The sequence below is a fragment of the Pararge aegeria genome, chromosome 6, assembly GCF_905163445.1.
Source record: "Pararge aegeria chromosome 6, ilParAegt1.1, whole genome shotgun sequence".
Taxonomy (NCBI): Eukaryota; Metazoa; Arthropoda; class Insecta; order Lepidoptera; family Nymphalidae; genus Pararge; species Pararge aegeria.
Genome location: NC_053185.1, coordinates 18,151,194 through 18,158,309, shown reverse-complemented (window position 1 = coordinate 18,158,309; position 7,116 = coordinate 18,151,194).

Genomic DNA, 7,116 nt, shown 5'->3' with positions numbered 1-7,116 from the left:
TCTAGTGTAGTTATTGCCGGGCGGTTGTCGGCTTTCGGGTATTTAGTACTTCGGAGCTTTAGTATCGCGTGAGGGGGTTAAAACACGCACTGAAATCAGCCCCAAAATTACTTTGACCTCTAATTGTATTGTCGTAAAGTATAGATAGGGATCTGATTAATTGGTACTGAAACAAGCTATAGGTTCTTGATCTCTTTTTTATCAAAACTACAAATTACATACCTGTTCATGAAAAGTAATTAGTGTTTAAAAAGATTTAACGTTCCTGGAGCTTAGCAACGCACACAAAATTACGCAAGTAAGTAAAAAACAGTAATATTTTTTTAATCTTTCCCTTCTGAGATAGGCAAAGATCGAACACCATACAGCCTTTAAGTAATTATTAAGATATTTGCAAAATTATTTATAGGTATTAATCGGTCTACGGGTACTTAGATTAATGAAAATTATACAGGTTTTAACTAGGAATGGCCTACAATTTTCCTGTTAAGGTATTTTAAATCAACGAGGTTGTTAAACTCTTCCAAGGTCATGCACTCATCCTACACCCAACATTAATAAATCTTCGACCCTCACTATCATAAAATCTAGTAACAACTTCCGAAGTCTTAAAAGCATAATTAATTTACAACAATTTCTATATATTTCCGAATAGCAAGATAATATATTATATTATACTGTTATATGTATAACTACAAAAAAAATATAGACGGGATGTTATATTTCAGTGCGGCCTATTTCTGGATGGCGAGTAACCAAATATCTATTGTGCCATTTCATCATGCCGATTATACCATTTATTATTTGTTTAGAAAAAGGAACACAACAAAACAAATAAAAAAGAAACCACTTAGTTGTGGGAATCGAAACCACGGCCTTGGACTCAGAAAGCAGGTTCGCTGCGTACTGCGCCAATCGGCCGTCAAAAAGAATAAAGGGGATAAAGTAAGTAAGTAAAGTGCTTATATTAGGCCTACTTGAAATAAATGAATTTTGAATTTTGAATTTTGAATTTGAAAGATTAAAGAAATTATAAATTACAAGATTACACAGATTCTCCTTCTTTTCGCGGAGTATAATATCATGGAATTCCGCAAAGTAACAAATTCAAATTCAAAATTTCTTTATTCATGCAGGCCTATCACAGGCACTTATGAAGCGTTCATACATATTTGTTTACATAATTGTAAGGGGATGGTGATAACTTCGTTCGCCAACTTAAATCTAAAGCTACGAGGGTTCCAAACGCGCCCTGGTCTAAGAAGAGCCCACAACAAACTTAGCCGGGTAAATTTTTTTTTTGTTATCACCATCTTCCAGTAAATTTATATTAAGCTATGAAGCTAGAGCAATTCACACCCAAGCTTTTTTATCGTTTAAATAATCCTTAATATTATAATAGGATTTTTCTGTAAGCTTACGTTTTATATAAACTTTGAACTTATTGAGAGACATCTCAAAGATTTCATTTGGTAATTTGTTATAAAATAATATACAATTGCCTTTGAATGAATTTAATGTAGCAATTTTCTGTAGCCTAGTAAACTGCAGAACGAGTTTATTTTTGCTTCTAATATTTATATAACGCCTCCTACTAATGATTTAAATGTTGTTCAAAGTCGGGATAATTCCAAGGTCAACTGGCAAACCCAACTGCATTGAATACATAGAGAAAATATATAGATAGTATCTTATAAATATTATAAAATATTATTAAATATATAGTAGTATTCATGTCAGAGATGCTTAAAAGTACAAAATCGTGAGTACATAGAGAAATACGAGTAGTATATTGTGCAACAAGTGCGACAACATCGCACGGGTTGCAGATACTATTTTTTATTACAAATGCGGAGATATATGTAGGCACCAAATCCCAAGTCCCAACAAACGGATGAAAAGTTTATAATACAAATTAATTAATATCAATAAAACTATAAACTTTGCAATGTCAACCTCACTTCTTTTATATCACTCATGCGGGGAAAGTAGTATCTTGACGCTCGCTGTTGCGGTTGAAAAAGAACCGTTTGCCCATTTTAAAATTTGGAAAATTCTGGACGGTCCCGATTTTGTACTTTGAAGCATTTCTGACATGTTTTTTTTCTCTGTATTTTTAAAATGCTATCTATATATTTTTATTACTGATGCGGGATAAGCAGTATCTTAGTACTCGCTGTTGCGGTTAAAAAAGGGCTGTTTGCGCATTTTAAAATGACGCCTGAGTTTTTTCGTAAATGAAACTGTTATTTAAGTGCGACAAGTTTTCCAGAACGGTTGGTAACCCTTATCAAGTACTACGGCAAATCACCATGGCAACGGATTCTAACCACTGTAGAGTGCTCTCACCCCGGGGTCAACAGCTCACTGCTTGCCTTAACACTTTCTCTGATCAACGTCCGATGACTTATTAAAGTAGCTATGAAATTTTGTTAAAATATTCGGGATACTAAACTTAGTAGCCGGCGGGTACATATTCTAGATTAAAATCTGTACGTATTATGTATAATATTAGGAAGTACCTACTACATATTAATATGGAAATTAGACTGCCACGTTGGTCTAGTGGTTAGAAATCACGACATAGCTTGAGACCGGGTTCGGACCAATAATTGTAAAATCTATGTAGGTTTTGGACAGTACCAGTTCGAAATCAGGAAATTTGCGCTGTCAACTACCAGATCTCGGCATTTTATCGGTCACGGGCAAAATCACAATATTTTGTAATAATCGATAACTAAGCCCGCAAAACCACGTTGTACCAGCGTGAGGTTAAGTTTTAAATCTTTCTGTTCTATGAGAGGATGCCCGTGCCAATGATGTATATTTAATACATTTAACATAGATAAAGCTAGGTAGTACGAAAACCTAAATTGACAGGTCTTGAAATAAAGCCTTTTTTATTCTATTACAAATTAGCCCTTGACTAAAACCTTACTTGGTGGTAAGTGATGATGCAGTCTAAAAAAGTAGTCAGCTAATATGCATTAATATTAAACCAATACACACTAGTTTTCTCCGCTAAATCGTACCGGAACGTTAAATCGCTCGGCCTTAAGGTCGATGTGAAATATTTTAAAATAAACTGCCTATTCACTGTAAGCCTACAACTCCATTTACAGTAGAACCATATCGTATCCGAATCAAGATGATGCATTCACAGCCTACGAGATTTTAATAGCAAAGTCAACGATAAGAACAATAAAGTTTTTTTTTTTGTTGTTGTTGTGGGTGCGTTTATTACAAATGCTATTTATTTTCCTGGGATAAAAAGTAGCCGATATTATTGTTTGTAATTTCAACTAACTTTATGCCAAAATTTGATTGGTTAGTTAGGGCGTGAAGGAAGGGCCAACAATCAATCAATAAAAGACACGTTAGCGTATTTCATAATATAACTAAGGTTTTTATATGTAAGGCCAAAATTATTATATGTATTATCGCACAAAACCAATTTTAAAAATTGCCCATATCAAATTATATCTGGATTTATTGGCATAAAAGTATCCGATTGATTATTACGTAATAACAGAAGTGTCCTTCAGGATATGTTATCTATGTACTGTACACTTTTTTGACGTGACAACGTCTTGTAATTCGATGGAGCCGGCTGCACGCACGAAAAAACATGACGTGTGCGGCGTTACCTCGCTCTGAGGCGTTCCATCCAAGGCTTGAAGTGAGGCACAGTCGGCCTCCGCGTTCGACATCTATCTCTCTCCTACTTGAGTGAGCGATGCGTCCGTGTGGACAGCTTCTATACAATAATACATTTACATGTTTTCGGCAAGGATAAAGTGCAGTGAAAAGTGAATGTGGTGTCAATTGTTTATAGCAACGATAATATCTATCAAACAAATAAAATTAAAATTTTCTTTTGAAAAATGCAACCATTCCATCAATATTTTCTTACGACGTTGTCACGTTCAACTATCGTCAGTAAGCCGACTTTACAGACAACCAATTTTTTTTAATATAAAATAGTTACTTTTACAATGCAGTGTTGCACTTCAATAAGTTTCTAAACATACCAACAATTTTTGTTTATTTTTATCAGAGTTACTTTTCTTTCTTTTATTTTCTCTTTAGTTTTAGTTAAAGAGGATTGTGCAGCACCCCGAAAAGTTGTCAAAACTGAGGGGTGCTTAGAACTATGTAAACATTTTTATTTCTTGTTTTTTAATAAATAAATAAAAAATAATACCAGCAAATACAGTAAACACTCCCGAACACTCGTACACTGATTCAAAGCTTCAACAAACCGCCAATACGTTGCTACGTGAAAGATAAAATAAGAACATACTTACGCGTTTATAATATTAGTAGGAAAAGGGATTTTGCTTAAGAATAGAAATCCAAAAAAGGTTGTAAAATGTATTTTAGTAGCTTATAAATCGTATTTGGAATTCAAGTAAACCGTGTCAATGAAGGTGATCTAGATTTGAGGAAATTAATGTTTGTTTTGGTGAATACTTACCCCTGTAAGTAGGACGTGCGTGTACTTAATATGTTCTGTAAATAGAAGAAGTCGCGTACCTATTGTACAAAAAAACACAATTCATTAGTTTTTATTGCCTTTTAGTTTTCTAAACTTAAAATAATTTAGACATTTATGTTTGCCGTCTCTCTGAGGTCATCTGAAGCAGTCCTCTTTTTAAAACGCTTCTTAAAGAAGCAGTTTCTATCTACTCATAAAAACCCCGTGTGTTACTTAGGTCAGTTTGCAGTAAGGATTGCCTGATATATCAATCAACAATAGTTTTCAACAATTTCACCTTGAACTTTTTTTTCTATGAACATGACTAAAAAATTAGCATTTGATTAAGGCGATGCCTAGATTTAGTGAAAATGGGCAATAGTCTCCCTGTACGAAGACAATATAAACACTACTTTTCTAGGCACTTTGGGGCAAAAGTCGATATAGACTTTCTTAAGGAACCAGTTTTTTAGTAAGTTGCTTAACTGTCCAACTTTAGTTCATTAGACGCTCTTATAACATGGTTAACGTAAATTTCAATTCAGGCCCTTGCGTTGATTCAAGCACACACTATTTACTGGACTGCAACATCATCAGGAGATGTCTCTTAAAAAGTTCAAAGTTTGTATTAAACGTAAGCTTATAGAAAAGTCCTTTTATAGTATAAAGGACTACGTAAACGATAAAAAAGCTTGCATTGGGTGTGAATGATTGCTCTAACCAGGTTGCTCTTCTAATAATTTTTGAATGACAATGTGAGATGGTGGTAACAAAAAAAAAACACCCGGCTAAGTTAGCTGTGGTGTTCTTCTTAGACCACGGCGCGTTTGGAGCCCTCGTAGCTTTAGTTTTAAGTTTACGAATATTGTTATCGCCATCATCTCACTACCGTGTAATACTCATGTAATGCACGCATCAAAAGTGTCACCTATGGGCCTACTTAAATAAAGATTGACTTTGACTTTTGACTTTGACTTCAGCGGGGCTTCCCCGATTATATCACCTGACAAGGCTATAATTAACGTTTCCATTTGCTAAATCACGCGAATAGAGAAAAGGAGAAGCTCACCCCCGTTTATAATATCATTTGGATATTATTTCCACTTGTGCGCTAATGCTCTGAGAGTTGATAAAGTGCGAAAACAAACGTTTTCATCCTTACCCCGGGGAGATAATTGTCACCTGCCCAAGCTAGCCGTGCTTGGGGTAAATGAGGATGCAGTCTAAGATGTTAGCTGGCTAATCTGTTAGGAGTATAGCCAGTGGCGTGCATAGAGGGTATGTACAGGGTATGCAGATGATATAAAATGAAGAAAATCTCCAGTACGAGTTATAAAAAACTTAAATAGGCATCGTAAGAGTTATAAAAAGCCTACTCTTGAGTATTTATAACTCATGCTGGAGATTTTCTTCATTTTATAGCATCTGCATACCTACCCTGTGTATACTCTCTATGCACGCCTCTGAGTATAGCAGTTATAATAAACCTATACCCCTAGTCTATTCTAACGCGATATTGTACCAACACTCTAAATCGCTTGGATGCATTGCAAGTCTTTGTCGTGAGGCATATAGGCCCCTGCCGGGGATCGAATCCGGGATCTTCATTCATAAGACCACAGCGCTGATCACTGCGCCAGAGAGGTTGTCAAACCACTAGACCAACGAAGCAGCTATTATTTCAGGCTTGTCTTTTATTCTTTTTCCGAGAGGCCGTGAACCTTACAATTATTTAAATGAAAAAGCACTTTTGTGCTTCTGGAATAGGTGGTAATCGCAAATTTCGCGTCCTTGAGCGAAGGCCTTGGTGGTGGTGGTACCTTTCAATTGTGCGTGGTGTTTGCGGTTTTATCGCCATGGCAACGTGTCGATGAGTGGCAGTAACCAAAGGCTTCAAGAGTTTATTTGATGGTCTGCAAAAAAATAAAGTAAGCATAGAACTCTGCGTTTAATTGTTTCCGGAATAACTTTTGTAGTTTTACTTTCTCCGGCTGTCCGTCCGTCTGACTATCTGTTCGTAAGCGTTAGTAAGTAGCATGGAAGAATTTTTTTTTTGGGTTTGTTACACCTAAATATTATGAAAATTAAGCTTTATTTTTTATTATTGTGCGACAATACACACATCGAAAATATATTTATTTGTGTGAAATGATTTATTTGGATGAAATAGTGTATATAATATAACGAAGACAGCAGAAATACTGAAACAATTGCCTATTTTTAACAAGCTAAGGAGTTGGCCAACTTTTATATGTTCGGAGTCTAGACAACATAAGTTTATAAACCACGCAAAATTATAGTAAAATCGTGAATGCCTTAAATTAAATAGGCTTTTTTACGTCCGGCAGAAATGGACCGGACAAAACAGGTGGCCCATCTCGTGGTAAATGGAAATCCATCGCATGGGCAGGAGACAATTATCTAAAATTATTTTCTCCCACAGCTATAACATAATATATGTGTAATAATTTAGGGAGGCGTAAACTCATATTCCATGTTCCTGGGCTTTAGCAGGTGGACACTTTAATTATATCCCCTGCCGTGGATATAATTTAGACACCCGGTTGGCGCAGTGGGCCGCGATCCGGTTTTCTGCGTCCAAGGCCGTAAGTTCGATTCCCACAACTGGTGTGTTTGTG